Source organism: Myotis lucifugus, unplaced genomic scaffold (genome assembly GCF_000147115.1).
Source record: "Myotis lucifugus unplaced genomic scaffold, Myoluc2.0 scaffold_26, whole genome shotgun sequence".
In the NCBI taxonomy this organism is placed as follows: domain Eukaryota; kingdom Metazoa; phylum Chordata; class Mammalia; order Chiroptera; family Vespertilionidae; genus Myotis; species Myotis lucifugus.
Window position 1 is genome coordinate 4180110 of NW_005871074.1, and position 19849 is coordinate 4199958.

General features: G+C 35.6%; 1 protein-coding gene across 13 annotated transcripts in view; it reads left to right on the forward strand.

Annotated features, from left to right (window-relative positions):
* NRG1 (neuregulin 1) overlaps window positions 1-19849 on the forward strand; it is a 202802-nt gene that overhangs the window by 94098 nt on the left and 88855 nt on the right. The gene's annotated exons all lie outside the window — the stretch shown is intronic.

A 19849-nucleotide genomic window follows, 5' to 3' on the forward strand; every position in this document is an offset into this window, starting at 1 on the left:
CAGGAGTTTCTCCCTCTTCTATCTGTCTCAGCATATTCAGCACATTATGCTCAGAGCTGTAACCTTCAAGGTCATAGTCTGTTGAGGGCTAATTGATTCTTCTTTATCCTGGAGCCTGAGAAAGGGGAGGAGAGACAATCCTAGTAATTGTGTCTGCTGTGTTATTTCCCAAACCAATTTACCCATTAGTATTAGGGTTTTATTCTAGAAATACTAGAATTACTCCCGTCCTCCCTGATTTCTTTAAAATAAAACATCCTTAGTCTTCATTATAATAAAAGGCAAAATATAGCATTTTAAATTGCCTATAGATATAGTGGCTATGCCAGCTTAAAATGGGTATTTCTTTCATAAGGTAATATAATTTCAAGTTTTCACCATATTAATTAATGCATACAATATATATCTTAAGGATTCTAATATAGGGCTGGAAAATACATATACTTCTGTATTTTCTCTGTGTAATTAGTGGTTTTTCACTACCACATTCATTATATCACCATAAGTTATTTATTTTATTTTTTAGCAAGTCACATAACACTTGAACCATTCATTTGTAGGATTATTTTTCCTGGGCTTTAAAATGTTTCCTGCCCTCTATTTGTCTAGAAAAAACTGATTGGAAGATTGCAAACTTAAGATTATTAAAAAAGAGCTGATTAACTAAAGTACAACCAGGAACCTCTGGTCCTGAAAGAAAACGTATTTCTCCTTGGGGCAGCCTGCTTGACAACAGACTCTTGGATATAAGCATTTATTGGTATTTTCATCTTAGGCCAAATTTGTTTTGCTTTGTCTTAAATCTTTGTATTGGGTGGCATGGCAAACCACTGTGACCTCAGTGACATTATGAATCATTACTGTCTGCAGAGCTCAACATGATTCATTCAATTTATCAAAGGATTTCTTCCCTTCAATTTAAAAATGGTCTTCATTTTTAGCCCAATAGATTCTTCTAGATCCTTGCCACTGTTCTTGTTGGTGTTTCAGAATGGTGTTCTCAAATAACTTTTCTCCACTTTGACCATACTTATTTTAAGCCTCAGGGCATTAAAAACTAGAAGAAACTGAAAGATCCTCCATTGGACACAAATTATTTTATGCATTTACTGAGGAGGCAATCCAGACTCTGAAAGAGTTCATGAAATTCTTTTACTAGAATTCACAAACTCTGAAAGGTTTGGTGACATCCAAAGAGTAGAGAGCAGATCAGTGACCTATCTCCTATCCTCTTTTTCCTGTTATAGAGTGTTAGACCTAGAAACTCATTCTGGTATCTGATCTACAGTTAGGGGAGCACTTAGAGTGGAACCACTGGTCAAGCGTGTATAGTTCATACTATTAAAATTCAATGTTCTTTTTGCCTTCTTGTTTTGGGTTTATACAATTTTCAGTAGAGGTGGTCTTTTCCCCTTTTAATTTGACCAGCCATACAATGTTCATCTTGCTTTTGAAACCATCTTGGGTTGTCTAGGGTCAGCTCTTCCCTGCCATGTTGCAGACGGCCAAGTGGCTCACCTCTTTCTGCACATCCCACTTTGTTTCTCCTTTTCCATTTAGATCAGTTTTCCCCTTTCATCTACCTTCCTACCCTCTCAATTTTATTTTAAATATCTCTTATTTTTCTAATTAGGCCATTTTGGCTTTGTGTATCAATATTTCATTGCATTCTAAGATATCAAAGCATCTTCACCTGTCTTTTCTCTCAGATAACTTTATTGCCTTTTAATACCGAAGAGTATTTACACATATTGCAAAAATACATACAAAAAATGTCTCCAGCCACTGAACAGTGTACTATTTTGTTAATGGTACAATAAATTCAAACTTTTGTTCCTCTTCTTTATCTCTCCCTGTTCTTTTTCTTAGTATGCTTCATGCCAGTTTCTCTGCTGACTCCTTTACATGTTTGTGCAAATCAGCATTTCTGCATTCCCAGAAAAGCATTATGCCCCAAATCACATGTCTTTGTTCGTTCTTGCTTACCTTTCTCTTTTAATAACAACTCATAGTATCATTTTAAAGAATAAAGGAAGAGATAATTTGTAAATTGAGAAACGGAGGCATAAGAAGTTATGACGTGTCTAAAAAGGTAGAAGCCCCCAAGGATTCGGAATATAGCTCTTGTCCACTGAATCTATTGGACTTTCTATTAAACCGTAAACTATACCATGTCTACTTTTATGTTCATGTTTCCATTTTTTCATTTTTTCATATGTTAGTGATTCTCTTCTATTATTTCCTCTCTTTTTTCATCCAATGAGTATGTATTTATTACCTTCTATGAGCCAAGCACAGTTCAAGATTGATTATATGGCAATGAAAAACAGTAAAAGTCCTTGTCCTCAAAGAGCTTATGTTCTAATGGATTTTAAGAATTTAGTTGCACAATTCAATTTGAATAAATTTTTAATTCCTAAAAATATACTCTCTGAATTCAGCATTTCTTCTCCTTACCTTCATTTTATTCATATTTTGACCACCACCTCTGTTTCTCCTCTAGTATGTTCCTCTTCTAGTATTGTTGAATACTGAAGACTTGCCAGCAATGTCCTACATCTTAAAGTGACACAAATCCCAACTCTGCTCCCAAGTTGGGTAACTTTGGGTGATTCATGTTTGGACTATGCGGCACTATTTAAACAAACCATTGGAGTGGTTGGAAAAGCAATATCTGTCTGGTTTTTTAAGAACACTTTCTTAAGTGGAAAATATGTACATAACTCTATTAGAATGTAAAAAAATTCTAAGATTATTTTTAAGATTCTAGAAAGCCGATAGCTGTAAATATTTTTGTTTTCATTTTTCAGTCATATTCTCTATTTATTCTTTTGGCTTACAGAACAAGAATATTAAAATACTCCCAAGGAATGTTTAGTTCCACTGTCCAGAGAAAGTCTTGATTCTGCCATTAAGTTATTTAGTTCTGAATAAAGACTTGGGTTGCTATATTATTCACATGAGAAGTGATTGGATAGAAATAAAATTAATCCTCATCATTGGGATAACAAAAAGGAATTCATATAATTTAGATGTAGTGCCTGGGAAGACTTGGGCTGGAAAGATCATGTATTCTTCTTGATATGAATGAAAATTATGTTCATCTAACTCTTCTCATTGTTTCAAACTAGGATTTCCAGACCCCAAAAGATAGGCATTAAGCTGTTTTCAGCACTTCACAAAACCCATGGAAATAACAGTTTACATAGAATAATTTTACATGAGTCAGATTAAACATAGAAGTTATTTTAATTTTGTTAAATATACATATAATATCCTAAATAAAAGGGGAAATGATAATTAATTAATTAATAAAATTGGATAAATAGCCTGGCCAGCATGGCTCAGTGGTTGAGCGTTGACCTATGAACCAGGAGGCCACGGTTCAATTACCAGTCAGGGCACATGCCTGGGTTCGGGGCTCAATCCCCAGTATGGGGTGTGCAGGAGGCAGCTGATCAATGATTCTCTCTCATCACTGATATTCCTCTCTCCCTCTCCCTTCCTCTCTGAAATATATATATATATATATATATATATATATATTTAATTGGGTAAATAAAATTATTTAAAGTATAGAGGAAAAACAAAAACAAAACTCTAGCCCATGTCTAATTGATAGAAGCTTTTAAAAAGTAAAAAAAAAAAAAGTTATATAAGTAGAGAATAATTGTATCTCAAATATATACTGGAGATTCTGTTACAATTAAATGGAAATATTGGTCACAATTCTACAAAAAGAAAGAAAGCAATGCTCTTCTAGATATAGGCACTTATAAGGGGCTTTGGTATTTTTGTTGTGCATCTTATGACTTTGCTTGCATAGAGGTGTAATTTGTTAGAGCTTGTAAATTACAGACACGCACAGTAATCAGCATAATTATATTTATTTACTCTTTAGCATAGTAGAACTAGAAATGTGTGAAAACTTTTGTGCTTTGGTCATCTTGATTGTTACTAATTCAAGTACAATAAACTCACTGAAGAAATTGAACTCTGAATCAATATTGGAGCAATAAGGCAGTCACTTCTAAGGGGAAAAATATTGATAACAACAATCTAGGGCAAATTTTACCTGGGTATAGTCTTTCCTGACTGTGCACTGGAAATAAGCTGCTAGACCCAATAAAACTTTATGAAATACAATAGAAATCATCCTAAGTTAAAGTATTTTTTATTTTTTATCAAAAATATGGTATGACAAGATGAGCCTTGCTATACTATAATTTTCAGTGATATGCACTTGAGTATTTGAATTGCCTTTCTTGGGGTGCTTTCATACCAGTGAAGGGGAAATTTATTAACTATTTTTAGCAAAAGTTAGTACAGAATTTAATACTCCTGTAATCATCTAATAAAAAGTCTCCTCTGTAACTCATTTTCTTTTAAAAACTCACAATTTAAAATTAAAACAAGAATTCACACTTTTATACAGGGTGTCCCAAAAAATGTATACACACTCTGAATAGTTATTAATTACTAGAGGCCTGGTGCATGAAATTTGTGCACTGGGTGGCATTTCCCTCAACCCAGTCTGCACCCTCTTCAATCTGGCACCCCTCGGGGGATGTCTGACTGCCAGTTGCAACACTGAAGACAATGATAGTTGCCCCTAAAAAGAAAAGGTAATTTATAGGCAAACAAATGTACTAGTACTACGACGCTCAAGTCTTAACTTTGGTACCTATGTTGGTTGCAGATACTGATATAATTTTATTTATACAGTTTTCCTCCCTTCTCCTTCTCTTTATTACTTTCTTACTTGCTATTCCACAGTAACTTTTCTTCATTAGGATGCTATTTCCTACCCCACCATCACTTCTTCTCCAGTGATGTCACAGCACATTCCTCCTCGGTTCTGTTCTGTTCTGTTCTGAAGCCAGTGTCCTGGAGCATCAGAGGTTATGGAGCAGATGGATGGCCCCAACCTATAGTTTCTCACCAGATGGGTTGGGGGAAGAGTGAGTGAGGCCTTAACCGCAGACTTGACCACGATTAGCCTGATGATGTTCAATGTTGCCTCTTCCTTTTCTAAGTAACAGGAAGTATTTGTTTTATGAAGTATGTTTGTGTCATGCAATAAAAGCTCCATAAATAAATGGAATGATCTAAGGACAGTGGAGCTGAACTCTTGTTAGCATTTGTTGTAATCCCTTGGTGGAGCTTCCTGGGTCGTAATTGCTTGCTCTTCTGGGAGCAAAAGGGATCAGTATCCATTGATTGTTGCATGATGTTAAGTATTGCCTATGAAGCAAATCTTAAGAATGATCAGTGGCAGTATTCAGTGTTGCAACACTGATCACTCTTTAATTCTTAAAACAAGCTGGATTTTTACAAATTTTTCCCATCCCACAACTCATGACTTTTCAAAAAGAGGAGAAAAACAATATCATGTGATCTGGGAAGACTTTGGTTTACATAGAAAACAAAAACATTGCACAAAATAATCACTTTAGTCTTTTTATCTTTCAACTTTAGTGACAAAGGGAGATATTTAAAGTTACCCTTGCCCAGGAAGTTCAGTTTCATATTTCTGTGAATATTAGCTGATCTGCACTGTGGAAGCTGAGGTACATATAACCAGTAGCCTATATATCTCCCACCTTTTCAGAAAACTATACATAAAAACATTGGTATCAGGGTAATAAATCTTTGGCTTCTCAAAATCCTTGGAAAATTAACTGTTCTAGATTGCTGAGTTTTCTAAGTCAGCTTGAAACTTTAATTTTGTTCATTTTTTATTGAATTCTTTTAGTAGTCAGTGCTACTTGCTAAATGGGACTTATTGAAAATAGAATCTTCATAACGTTGACTACTGTGATATCTTTAGGACATAGTGGATTATAATTTTATTGAATACTGTGATCTCGTTACGACATATTAAGTTATTAGAAATTCTAATCCAAGACCCATATATTTGAAATGTATGCTGGGTTATTGCATAATCACAATTAGATTTTCAGAACTTTAGACATCATAGAGACAATTTAAACCTAATATTTTCTTTTAGCACAGAGAAACAGGCTCAAAGATGATAAATTTCTTGCCAGAGTCCACATAGAACCAGAAAAGTTTTATGATATAGATAGGTATTACCTGCTTTCAGCTCTGAAGTTACTTTGCAAGCAGTATATATCAATGAAACTGTTTTTACACTTCTTTCAATTTACAGTTCTTATATCCAATGGGGTTTGTAAATCAAGTTTTAAGTAGGTTAAACATTTATATAAAAGATAAAGTGTCTCTGAGTAAAGTTCTCTCCTTGAGAAAATGCCCAAGTTTTGGTGACATACATTTTGCTTATTAAACCTGACTCTTCCTGTGTTTTGGATCAGCAGAGTTCAGGATGAGATGTGAATGAAGATAAAGAGTAAGAATAACCACTTTGTTCTCTTTGTGCTTAGATTTAGAGGGCCTGAGTCTAGTTTCCAGATGTTTCATTTGTTCATTGTTAATCCTTACATGTAGAATGGGGTTGGTAAATCTCTAGACTTGATCAGAGTATCTAATAGGACATTATTTTTTGAACATATGAACTCTACAAAATTAGTCAATGTGCTCTATTGAATCTGTTGCAGAATTGATTTGGGAAATCTAATGACTCACAAAATAGAAATTATTTTTATTTCATTTTCATTTCTGGAGTTCACCTTAACTCCTTACTCTGTCATAAAATGGAGTGCAGGTCCACAGGTTGACAATGAACTTCCCTTAGTTGTTGAAGAACAACTGCAAAAGCTTTGGATTCGTAATGCTAGCAATTTTGCAAAGCAGAAATCAGCTCGTTATCCAGACGTAGTCCAAAAATTAATGTGATGATTGGTGCTGTCCCTGATGAGAGAGTAGTGATTATGAAGTATCTAAATTTTATTAAATAGGATCAGAGCAGAACCATTAACATTTTAAAGATTTTGGAGCTTTTATAGATACGCAGGTCAAAATATTTTTCTTTACTCCTGAGGAAACCAAGATACAGAAATGTGAAATGGTTGGGCCTTATGTATTTTCATAGTAGGAAACAAAGACTTGTTGGAAAAATGCGGATGCCACCTCATTTTGTACCTTTTTCAGTATCCCGTGCTACCTTACATTAAATAATTGTGTATAGCTGGAAGAACTTCATTTATCCCATCTTTCTATATTCTTTATTGAGTGCCTGGTCAGTGCACTTTGTTCCAGAAGTTTATCTCTAAAAGCAGAAAACAGACAAAAGGATAAAGTAAATAATGAATTATTTTAGAAAGTGTTAAGCTGTATAGGGAAAATAGCTGGTATGAGCTGGTCAATGTGCTGAGGGAGAAGGATGGTGATTTTAAATAGAATGATTATCATAGGCTGCATCAAGAAGGGAACAGTTAATGGAAGACTTGAAAGATGGTACTTAGTTCAGTTTAGGGATGAAGAACACAAGGTGGGCATTGAAAGATTATATGTGTAATTCTGCTGGAATTCTGATGGATGTATTTCAGGTTAAAGGAAAGGCATTACTAGTAAAATAGGCATGTTAGGCACAAAGTGAGTAGACCAGTTTGATTGGCATGAAGGAATTTGTTGAACGCATGCTTTTATTAAGGATGTATTGGTTGCTCAATGTTTTACATGTGTTATTCAATCTTTAAATACACACATAAAAAAACATGAGCTGGCACTATCATTGTCTCTCCTTTAGAAGAAATTAATGGAGCAGAAAAAACTTGATGGTTCAAACATTAAAATAAGAAGAAGAATGATGATGATGATAATCATAATCCGAATGGTGCAAGAGAGTGGGAAGAAGCCCATAGGTATGAGAGACTATGAAAAAAAAATTCCACAGGACTAATTGAATATAGGAAAGGAAGGAAGGAAATGATTTTGCACACATTAGTAATTTAATGATTGTTAAATTAATGTATTTCTGAATGACAAGAACATGCATTTATTTAATGTGTATTTTTTTTGTGTCTTACTAAGTCTATATATACTTTGTAATGTACAGACAGTAAATTTATCACAGGAAGTGACTCATGTTCCAATTTCCAGGAAGCAGTCATTAGTTTTTCCTGATGGGCCCTCTTAATTAAATAATATTAATTGTTCTTCCCCTGGTATAATATAAAAATTAAAATAGATAGAATACAGAATTTAAGGGCATTTTTAATTTACTTTTTATTCACGTTATTCATTGTTGCTGATGAATCAAAGTCCTTTGCTAATATATATCTTCTTAAATAAGCACCAGTTAGTGAGATTTATTTTGATATGTCAATTACTTACAAAATTACTTACTGAATTTTAGTTAGTCCATTCTAGTAACAATCTGTGTGTAGTATATAGAGAGCATACTACTTAGCTTTTTTGAATTCTTTGATGTTAGTGATGCTATGTTTGAATTCTCAGCTTGTGATTATATAATTATTACCAAAAGCGAGTAGAAAATATTATTTTTACAAAATCATTGTTAATTTTTTTTCATGAAACATTCAAACAAAGCTATATATTTATTAAATTCATCAAGTTAGTTCATTCAGTTGATTCAAAATATGAACTCTGAAGTACCACCGTTGATACAAGATTTCAGCAAACTATTAATAATAACATTCTCAATTTGTGGCTCTTTCATCCGTGTAATTTTAGTGATATATGTGCTATGTTCTAGGGAAAGGAATATTTCAGGATTAAAGAGGCAATCAATATGTTGTTACGTTTACTCAGTTTTTCAAAGCTGGTAAATGGAAACAGGCAATATAATTTATACTCCAACTGTTCACAGAACAAACCTTTGATACTGGAGCTGGATCAACTATAGCATGGCTGCAGGTATAAATGATTAATACTAGGAACATTTCTTATTTAGTTGTTTATGTAAAGCAGTGATTCCTAAGTTAATATTATTAAGCAAATTATTATTTTTAGAATCAGAGTAAAACTAAGTATAATAAAAATACTTCTAGTGATTAAAACATTGCTTAAAAAGAAAAGGCTTAAGCAAGAAGTTGAGTATACTACTAGTATTTTAATGGGATTAGAATATTTAATATTTTCTATTAAAACATGCATTCCCATTTGAATTAGAATTTACTCAGTGATGTAAGAATTCCACTTTTTAATTCCTTCTTGCCTGATGTCTGAGCTTGATCTTGTATTTCTTGAAAGGGAACTTCTCAGTTCTTTTGCTTTTGCACCAGAATTCCCAGTGTCCAAAGCAGTAGTGTAATTTCAACATTTTAGCTTAGAAATTAGTATTTAATGCTACTTACTCCCCCTTTATGCATATTGAATATGTAAACTTTTGTAAAATTGTGGGTACTCTGTTCTAGAGAGACTTCAAAATCACAGGTGAACAGGGACTGACTGTTCTTTTTTAAAAAATATATTTTATTGATTTTTTACAGAGAGGAAGGGAGAGGGGTAGAGAGTAGAAACATCGATCAGCTGCCTCCTGCACACCCCCTACTGGGGATTTGCCCACAACCAAGGTACATGCCCTTGACCTGGAATTGAAACTGGGACCCTTCAGTCCGCAGGCCGACGCTCTATCCACTGAGCCAAACCGGTTAGGGTGACTGTTTGTTCTTTGCATTACAAAGTCTGCCCTCCGTGCCCTGTTTGGAGGAGAAGAAATGGAAATCACCAGTCACCCCAGTGAAAATCCTCTCGGTAACACTATAGGAGAGGATTCAGTTTAGATCTATTGACTTTCACCCTTGGTTTTCAAACTTGCAAATAGAAGCAATGTTTTCACATTTTTCAAGGGGAAAAAAATGAGAGCTTGGTTTCCTGTCCATATTGTATCACTTCCACTTTGGCTTTGAACAAACCGACTGCAGGAGAGCTCTGGAAATGCCACCCAAAATTTAGGTGGTTGTTCCTCAGTTTAGTTGTCACCTAGGGGGTAAAGATCAAAACAGTGGTATGTGGGCTTTTTTAAATTAATTTAGTCAAATTTGTAAAAACTAGAACTTCCTAGGGAAACATACTGATAAATGTAATTTCCTTATTACACATTAAAACAGTCCCTGCTTCCAACAGTACTGTGGATTTGTGAAGATGCAGTAAGTACTTGGCTACAGGATGCTGTTAACTACAGTAAGAGAGAACTGACTTCTTTCTTCTTTCCTTAACCTGTTTGGTCATTTATGAGATTTTCTCTCATCTTTAATCATTAACGCCAACTGATCGACTTTGATGACCGACACATTAGACTATTTTAAACGGGTTATCAGTTCTGAAGTGCATTTGTCTCCGACTTTTTTATAAAAAGAGTCTCATGATATGTTCCCACAGATGATGACGATGCTGAGAAGGAAGTAGAAACTGCTAGGCTGCTCCTTTAAAATGCAGGATCTTGCTTGGTTGAGGACCACATTTCCCTTCCTTAACTGTTTAATCCCTGGGAAGAGTCCCAGCCAGGATTTCCTGTTAAGTTTTATTGTGCTTTGTGTTGTCAACAGAGTGTGTTCTCCATCTGAGCTCGTGGAAATAATCCAGTTTCTGTCTCTAATGGCTCTCAATCAGAAAACTGTGAGTGTAGGTGATGGAAGTGTCAGTGCTGTGTTGGCCTTCTTGGCCATGTGCCAGCTGGGACTGAAATAGTGGACCGAGAGCTCTTGTCAGAGAGACTCCTGGATCACCAGCTTCACCACTTAACTGTCGCACCTGGCAGATTGGGACTGTTTCTTGCTGTATCTATGCCAGAGACATAGTGAAATCCCAGATCATATTGTGGCATAGCCATTATACCAAGCATTATTCTCATATATTGTTTATTTTTTAATTTCTAGGGCAAAACATTAGTATTCTGTTTTATTTCTATACTGTAAGATCCCTGTTGTTTCGAGGAAATAGGGGGTAACTCCTTCTCTGACTCTAACAAACACACATCTTTAGTTTAGAAGTAGAACAAGAAGGGGAGCCCAGCCAGTGGTTGAGTGTCGACCCATGAACTGAGAGGCCCTCGGTTCAATTCCCAGTCAGGACTCATGCCTGGGCTGCAGGCTTGATCTCCAGTAGGGGGCGTGCAGGAGGCAGCTGAGTGATGTTTCTATCTCTCTTTCCCTCTCCCTGCCTCTTTCTATAAAATCAATTTCAAAAAAGTAAAAGGAGGGGAACATGTTGGTATCAATCACCCTTATTGTTATCATCAGTATGGATCCAACTTCGCCAGCAACACTAATGTTCTCTCTTTTTTTCTCTTTTATTTAATAACAGTTGTCTTTGGGTTATGTAGAATAGAATTATTTCCTTAATATTCCTTGATAAAGAATATTATATAAAGATATTGATAAGGAAATAGAGTATCAAAGGCTTCAAAGGCAGAGTGTATCGCTGGTATATTCAGAAACCCAAGTGAGGTTTTGACAACTGAATCCTTTCTGGAAAATTGCTTAAGCCTCAAAATATTCCTGCCATCATACTGTTCTAGACGTCCATTATCCATTTCTCATTCATGATGAGGATGAGATTGATAAAGAAACAACGTAAAATTATAGGGAGAAAAGGCAGAAAAGATAGGATATGGCATGTATGCCACATGCTGCTTTTACCAATTGGATTGATTTGGACTCATTCATAATATCTCAGAGATGTTAAATCTCTTTGACAAACATTTTTTTTGTCTTTTCTTCTGGCTGAGATCCACTTCTATCCTCCTCTCACCCTCAGCACCCCCTCACCCCCTCTGCCCAAAAGGAAATAACAAAAGATTTCTATAGCTTAGCAAGTTCCACATTCTATAAATGTAGACCACCTTTCATGTAGACCCCAGAAAAAGAAAATAACCAAGAATGCTGGAAGCTACATTTGTTTTGAATTGTTCTGGGTGTTTAAAACCCAGTGGCTGTGTCCAGCAAGAAGTAGATCAGATGAGTCAAGTCAGATTGGAGTCTGGCATTTGGAGTTAAGCAGCTTTTCTCTGCTGTATACTAGCATTTGAGTGCATACAGTGGTTTCTAATGGATGTCTTTAAAATACTGCAGTTCACCTGAAATTTGGTTTAAAAATATTTTATTACCTTTGGAAACATGATTGAAGTTGGTCGTATTGGGTCAGGGCTTTCCAGATCCGTGGTTTTGCCTCCTGGCATGTGCTAAAATAGTGAAATGTGATTTTTTCAGCCAGGTTGAAACCTAAGCCCGCCATTTAAAAACACTGTTTATTGTTTTTATTATTCTTATATTCATGAGAGAGGGTTGGAAAAGTGAAAAATGCAAAATAAAGAAAATAGCATTTAATGCAGTCCTAATTCACTTATTCCCATCCCAGGGGATTATGTGTAAATATTACCAAAATTATATCTAAATATATTCAATTTTGTAACGTTTAAAATTTAGTATTATAGTGTGAGCATTTTTATGTCAAAATTTTAAGCACCTGAACTCTTTATATTGACTAATTATGGGACCAAGTGTCCCTGTGAATTTGGAAGGATTGCCTTTTCCATTGAAGCATGTTGGAAGCTCCTTCCTGGTCTTACTATACTAATCATGCCACAAGACTCCAGCAAAGACTTGACCTGTGCCATGTGATCAAGTGCAGGTGTATTTAGGGTTTGAGGAAGTGGGGTTTGGATTGAACTGCTCCAGTATCAGGGCCAAGAAGAAAGGAAGGGTTGGAAGCTGTCTATTCATTCAATTTTGAGCCAACAAAAGTGCTTCCAAATGCAATCCAGAACTTTCCCTTACTCTTCTTCAGCAAGGTCCTCAGGCCTCCCCTCCCCTCTATATGTTCCTCAGAGAAGGACTATTAAGGATCTTTCTGAATTATTTTATTCATATCCACCACCCTGCCTCCAACTTCCTACCCCTCCCACCAAAATTTAGCATCTCTAAAAACAGGTAAACATATCCAAGTATTAAAGGTTGTAAGTGGTATGCTCACAGAAAGTGAAAAAAATCAGTGAATTTCATAAAATTATGTATGGGTAGCATCTTAAAAATATAGAAGCACTCAAGGTTACTCGGTAGCACGTTGAGAGGGCTCAGAGAGCATTTGCCGAGGGAGGGAACCCAGACCAAAGCTGTTTTACCCAAGAGAGGAAAGGCCCAGAGAGGTTTGTGGTTTGCTTACAGCCATACATCTTTTTGCAATGAGAGGAGGGCAGCGCAGGCCCAGGCTTTCTGTGGTAGTCCCAAGAACTGGGGCGGTTATGGGAGACTTACAATAACAATAGACTTAGAAAGCTTTTGTATGTAATTATCATCCTTCTCTCATGACCACTATATGCATTTATTTTTATGCTTTGTTCTTCAATTAAAAAAACACTCATCCTTGAATGGTCCAGTTTAACTTTTTGGACGAGAGGATGTTGGAAGAGAGCTCAGTGACAAAGGCCAGGGATTGTTTTGCTTTCTTTACCTCTTCCTCTGTTCATCCTCATTGTATTAAAATGGATTCTGTTTTAGGGTTCCTTCTGCCTTTTAGCAGGATGGACATGTGGAGCCTTCTCGGGAAATGCAGAGGCTGATTTGATTAGGGTTGTCTTTGTTCCAGGCATCTTCCATCAGGGAGCCTTGTACAGATGAGAGGGGTGGGTGAGGTGTTTCCTGGGGATGGCTTTAGGTCAACACTATAGGGAAACTCTTGCCTTAATTAATTAAGAAGCTCCAATGGAATATATGGAATATAGTCATCTTCATAATCAGCAAGTTGATTTTCATCTTAAAATGCCTTTAAACTATTAAGTAGTACACAGACACGTATATACACATTACCAATTTCTTGGTATTTTTTTCTTGTTTTGATTAAATGTAAAGAAAATTCTAGAGCAGGAAATAATACTGTCAAAATTTTATGGATTCCTAAACAATTAATGTATTAAGATGGACTCCCTGAAATCTTTCTACAAATAAATTTAAAGAGCTTTTATTCAAATAACAATTTGATTAGTTAATTGAATAAAAAGAAAACTGATGTGATATAAACATATTTATGAGATTAGAAAGTCATTATATACACTTGAAGTGAAAAAAAAATTGGTTTCCACATTACTTTTTGGCACCAAATTGTACTTGGTAGAGGTGTCTTGTCATGTCTGTGTCTTAATTTTTTGAATTAAGTCCTCCTCTGCTTGCCTTGAAACTACAACCATTTTTTTCTGACCCTATTCCAATATCTGATTTTCATCTTCTACTTTTTAAAATTGTCAATCTTTTTTTAATATTGATCTCATCACTCTGCTAGACTTCCTATATTCTCTCATTTTGAGAATATCCTACATAAAAAATATTGGAGACAAATTCTAGTTTAAACAATCAGTCCACATTTATGTTACTGTTTATAACAGCTATACTCTGTAAATAAATCCGAATGTCCATCATTTATTGGTTAAATAAGTTGTGGTATATTATAGAATGGAATTCACATATATCATAGGTATATAATTAATTATATAGTGCATTTTTTATTTTAAAAAGTGTTTTTTCACTTACATCGTGTCTTTTATCATGATAAATCTTACTATATTGACCTTTATAGTACTACTCTTCTATCCTTAAAATAATAAACAAAACAATAACAGCTATTATTACAACTATATTAAAATTCTGTTCTCTGAGATTGTTAAGCTAGTAAACAGAACTTATAAAGCACCCGAGTATTTCTGGTACCCGTCTCTCCCCCTCTTCATAGGTTGTGGACAGAAAGACCTCTTTTTTCCCTTTATAACTAGCCACAAATGATAAAGCAATTATTTGTTTTATAGAACAAGAATGTGAAAAATTATTCTCACGGAACTCAAAAGTTAAGATTTAGTGTTTAGGAATAGGCACCCAGTATGACCACAGTATATACCCATATAATTAATACAAACAAAACCCAAAAACATATTTTATAAATAGTTTAGTGTCAGGCAGACTACAAAGCGAGTTATCTTAAAGCAGCCAGCTGATCTCAGCACCTGAACAGGGACCACTGTCTAGGCCAGCGGTTCTCAACCTGTGGGTTGCGACCCCTTTGGGGGTCGAATGACCCTTTCACAGGGGTCGTCTAAGACCATCGGAAAACACATATATAATTACATATTGTTTTTGTGATTAATCACTATGCTTCAATTATGTTCAATTTGTAACAATGAAATTGGGGGTCACCACAACATGAGGAACTGTATTAAAGGGTCACGGCATTAGGAAGGTTGAGAACCACTGGTCTAGGCTGTGTGATTTGATTGTATAGCATACCCTGTAAAGTAAAATAACTTTCACAGCTTCATAAAATTTTCAATTAAATTAATTATAATAATATATGTGGCACTGTTGTGAGAGGGAGAATAGAGAGTTTATCTACCGGTTTATCAGGTGAGACATCTCTAAGTACAGTTATAATAGAATCTGAAGCCTTGTAGTTTATCTACAGTTGAATAGATTAAACAATATTGTGTAATGAATGACAGTACATAACCAGTAATTAAAAAAATGGTTACATCATGCAAATCACTGTCATCTACTCTTACACTTCAAACATTTCCTTTAGAAAATTTAGAAGAATAAAATGGCAAGTTGTAATCTTAAATGATGGGGCTTTGACAGTAGATTTTTAAAAAGACACAACTACAACTAGGCTCAGTTATTGTGGCTCAGTGGGTTGACCTTAGTCCCATGCACCAAGAGTTCCCCAGTTCGGTTCCCGGCCAGTACACATGCCCAGGTTGTGGGCTTGATGCCCAGTAGGAGGGTTGTGCAGCAGGCAGCCAATCAATGTTTCCTTCTCATGGATGTTTCTATCTCTCCCATTCCCTTCCTCTCTGAAATCAATCAAAACATATTGTAAAAAAACCCACAACTATTCAGTCCTGTATTTTCTCCCAGGTGCTTCATTTCTATGTGGAGACAGTAAGTCAGGCACCTACAGGAAACAAATCTACTCTTGGTTGACTGCCACAGTGTATTTGTGACTGTCTGCACTGTGGCAATCTATTTAAATATTAGCATTTTTTGTCACTTATAGATTGATATATACTTCTTTTGTGAGGGTGAAATGAGGTGATGTATATGAATAGGATTTTGTAAACTTGAACAATGGCTGACACTTAATCAATATTACCTATGGTTTTATCACATGTGCATATATTGAGGTCTCAGCTCGTGCCACGTGCCTAAACAATGTCTAGTCTCGTCCCTGTGATGTGGCATTGCCAGGAAGAACAACAGCAGTGAATATTTAATTTTGTTCCAACTTTTTGTCCTCACATGTCTTTCACTTACCACTTAAGAGAAGCAGAATGTAAAGATGGGACTAGGCCTTTGTTGATGTCAGACTATCTGAGTGGAGATAGTCAAGTCAGTTACGATTAACTATATTAATGGAACAAGTTTCCTTGAATCTACTGTAAGTTCTGTAAAATATAGAGACTTGGTCTTACTTACACTCTCACCATCTACACAGTGCTTTGCAAGTGCTCGATCCTCAGGAAATGAATTTTTAATGAATGGCTTTCGTGTTAACCTGAAGAATGTGAAGGCAGACTAAATCATATCTGAAGTACATGACAATCCTTAAGTTTGTAGTTCATTGGTCGCATCATTTTCTCACAGGTGAATAATTTTGAAATGTATTAGCAAACACTTACTCTGACTCTTTCCCTAATATTGTCTAGCTTCTTTTTGTTATGTGCTCAAATTAGATAATTTAAGCAATATGTATAATCTAGCCATGTCTCTGTAGCATGGATATTATGAATGACTATTAAAATAAGTTATGAGTCCTTCAGAGTCTTAATATATTCTAAGAATTTCATTCAGTCATTTATATTCTGTGGAATTTCTCCCAGATACTTTGAAAGTACTTCCTCAAGCAGTTTCCACTTGCCTTGCAGGCCTTGAGACTGGGTAACTAAAAGCAGAATTTATCAGCTTCTCTCCTGACTCACCCTCCCCTCTCTCCCCCCTCCACCACAGAGTAACTGTGAAGTACACAGAGTAACATACGAAGTTAAATGTAAACGCAGTTCTAACACTCACTAAAACTTGCTTCCTCCAAGGATAAACTATTTCCCTATGTTGATTATACCTAGTCACACCTGTCCTTAAGAAAGAACTACAGACTTCACTGTCTTCTGCTATGTCAACTTATCTTTTCAATTCACATTATATGTACAAAAATCTTCTAAGCCAGTGGTCGGCAAACTCATTAGTCAACAGAGCCAAATATCAACAGTAAAATGATTGAACTTTCTTTTGAGAGCCAAATTTTTTAAACTTAAACTATATAGGTAGGTACATTGTTATTAACTTAATTAGGGTACTCCTAAGTTGGCCTTTGCTAAAAACGTCCTCAATCTGATTGAGGTACGTTCGCTGAGGTCGACCCCTTCCAACTCTCCCATCCACACTTGTCTTGTATACTTATTTCGTATATCTCCTTTCCGAAAACCGACTTCTGCGCATGGGCCACGAAGTTTCAATCGCACTGTATTTGCGCGCCCGCACGTGGTATTTTGTGGAAGAGCAACACTCAAGGGGGTCAAAGAGCCACATGTGGCTCGCGAGCCGCGGTTTGCCGACCACTGTTCTAAGCTAATGATCTTCTCCACGTTGGTCACCCTATATTATAAACAAACACTACCCGATCTCCTGTAGAGTAAGCCATGCATATTAATTAAATCAGTTTTATACATTTAATTATATTGAAATTTTTAAAAATCAAGTGGAGCATAAATTCACATTTTATAACCGTGCATCATGGAAATCTCATTGCAGTATTTTTCAGCTAATGCTCTAAGTCACCTATCTGAAAGGGACTGCTTAAAAGGGCGGAGGGCAGGCCATCACAGGGAATGCACTACAGGTCTGTGAAGCAGAGACAAAAAATAACTTAGTCTAAGAGTGCTATCGGTATCAGGTATTTTGGCTATTGGCCTATTTTATTTTCCACTGGTCTTGTTTGAAACAACTCCTATAGACTTTCTCACTCTGAGTCCAATTAAAGGTTCTTTAGAGTGCTCATCCCTGGCATTATATGGCAGTCAGGTTTAATGAGTGCTCAGAAATACTCTCATTATACACAAGGCTTTTGAAATAGGTTCCTGTCTCAATCAATTGCTTAACCTTCTTCAAAGCAATTAACATGAGAACAAAGGAGATTAAGTTAAACTTCTGAGCTTTCGTGAAATTAATTAATCTCACTTCACCAGTGGAAACAAGAAGTAAATAACCATTTTCATTAATTTATTTCAAAGAGATTATCACGTGTGCAGCAAACAGACTCATGCAAAGCTAACCCAGGCTGAATATGGTAAGTTTTCAGTCTGTGTTGCAGGAGATTTTTGCATAATTGTAATTGCTCAACATTAAAATGTTTCAATTCATTGGCGAATTGAGCTGGGTAAAACTTGGCTATTGAATGCAGACAACTGCTTGAGTAGGATGAGAATTGGAAAATACTATTTTCAAAATGGCATAGAAAAGGAGAAGTAAATATTTACACTGTTAGATAATAAGCTATCAGTTCTAGATAAATGATAAATGATTTACATTTTCATGTTTATTCTTGTACAGAAAAGTTGAAATGTCTTGTAGCATCAAGTTTTTAGAATTCCAGAGCTATGAATGCCAACAGTTTACATGCATTGATTAGTAGGTTAGCAAATTCTTAACAATATATAATACACATCTATTTTCTAGTAGTTCTAATGTTATAAATAAAACGTAACAATTGAAAATAGGTTTATACCCTCCTTTTTTTGGCTTAGCTTGATAACTTTAGTTGTGTTTCTTAAAAGAATTAAGCATTTAGCTCTCTCAAAAATGCTGTCACTTTAATTTTTATTCCAATATGCTGACAAACAGAATGGATTTCTCTCCCTTTCCTGCCACTGTAGTATACTATATAAAGCAGGGGTCCTCAAACTTTTTAAACAGGGGGCCAGTTCACTGTCCCTCAGACCATTGGAGGGCCGGACTATAGTTTAAAAAAAAAACTATGAACAAATTCCTATGCACACTGCACATATCTTATTTTGAAGTGAAAAAACAAAACGGGAACAAATACAATATTTGTATTTGCATGTGGCCCGCGGGCCATATTTTGAGGACCCCTGATATAAAGGATACCACACTACTTGACTAATTATTAATTTGTCTATTAGGGTACTTGTTGCCAAAATGATCTAATATTTATTTATTTATTTGTTTATTTATTTATTTATTTATTTACATGTCTTTTTTTTTTACTTTACTTTTATTGTTGATGCTATTACAGATGTCCCCAACCCTCCCCTCCCCCGTATCTTTGCCCACTTCCACCCAGCCCTACCCTTCCCTCTGCCCATCACCACACTGTTTTCTGTGTCCATGGGTTATGCATACATGCTCTTTGGCTAATCCCTTCGCATTCTTTAATCCATTCTCTCCCTACTCCCACCCCTCTGACAGCTGTCAGTCTGTTTCATGTATCCAAGTCTCTTCCTATTTAGTTTGTCAGTTTATTTTATTCATTAGATTCCACATGTAAGTGACATTATATGGCATTTGCCTTTCTCTGACTGGCTTATTTCACTTAGCATAATAATCTCCAGGTCCATTCAGGCTGTTGCTAAGGATAAGATTTTTCACGGCCACATAGTATTCCATTGTGTAAATGTAGCACAGCTTTTTTATCCACTCATCTACTAATGGGCACTTGTGCTGTTTACAGATCTTGGTTATTATAAATAATGCTTCTATGAACATAGAGTGCATATTTTCTTTTGAGTTAGTGTTTCAGGTTTCTTACGATATGCTCCTGGAAGTGGTATTGCTGGGTCAAAAGGCAGTTCCATTTTTAATTTTTTGAGGAAACCCTATACTGTTTTCCACAGTGGCTGCATCAATCTACATTCCCATCATCAGTGCACTGGGGTTCCCTTTTCTCCACATCCTCGCCAGCACTTGTTATT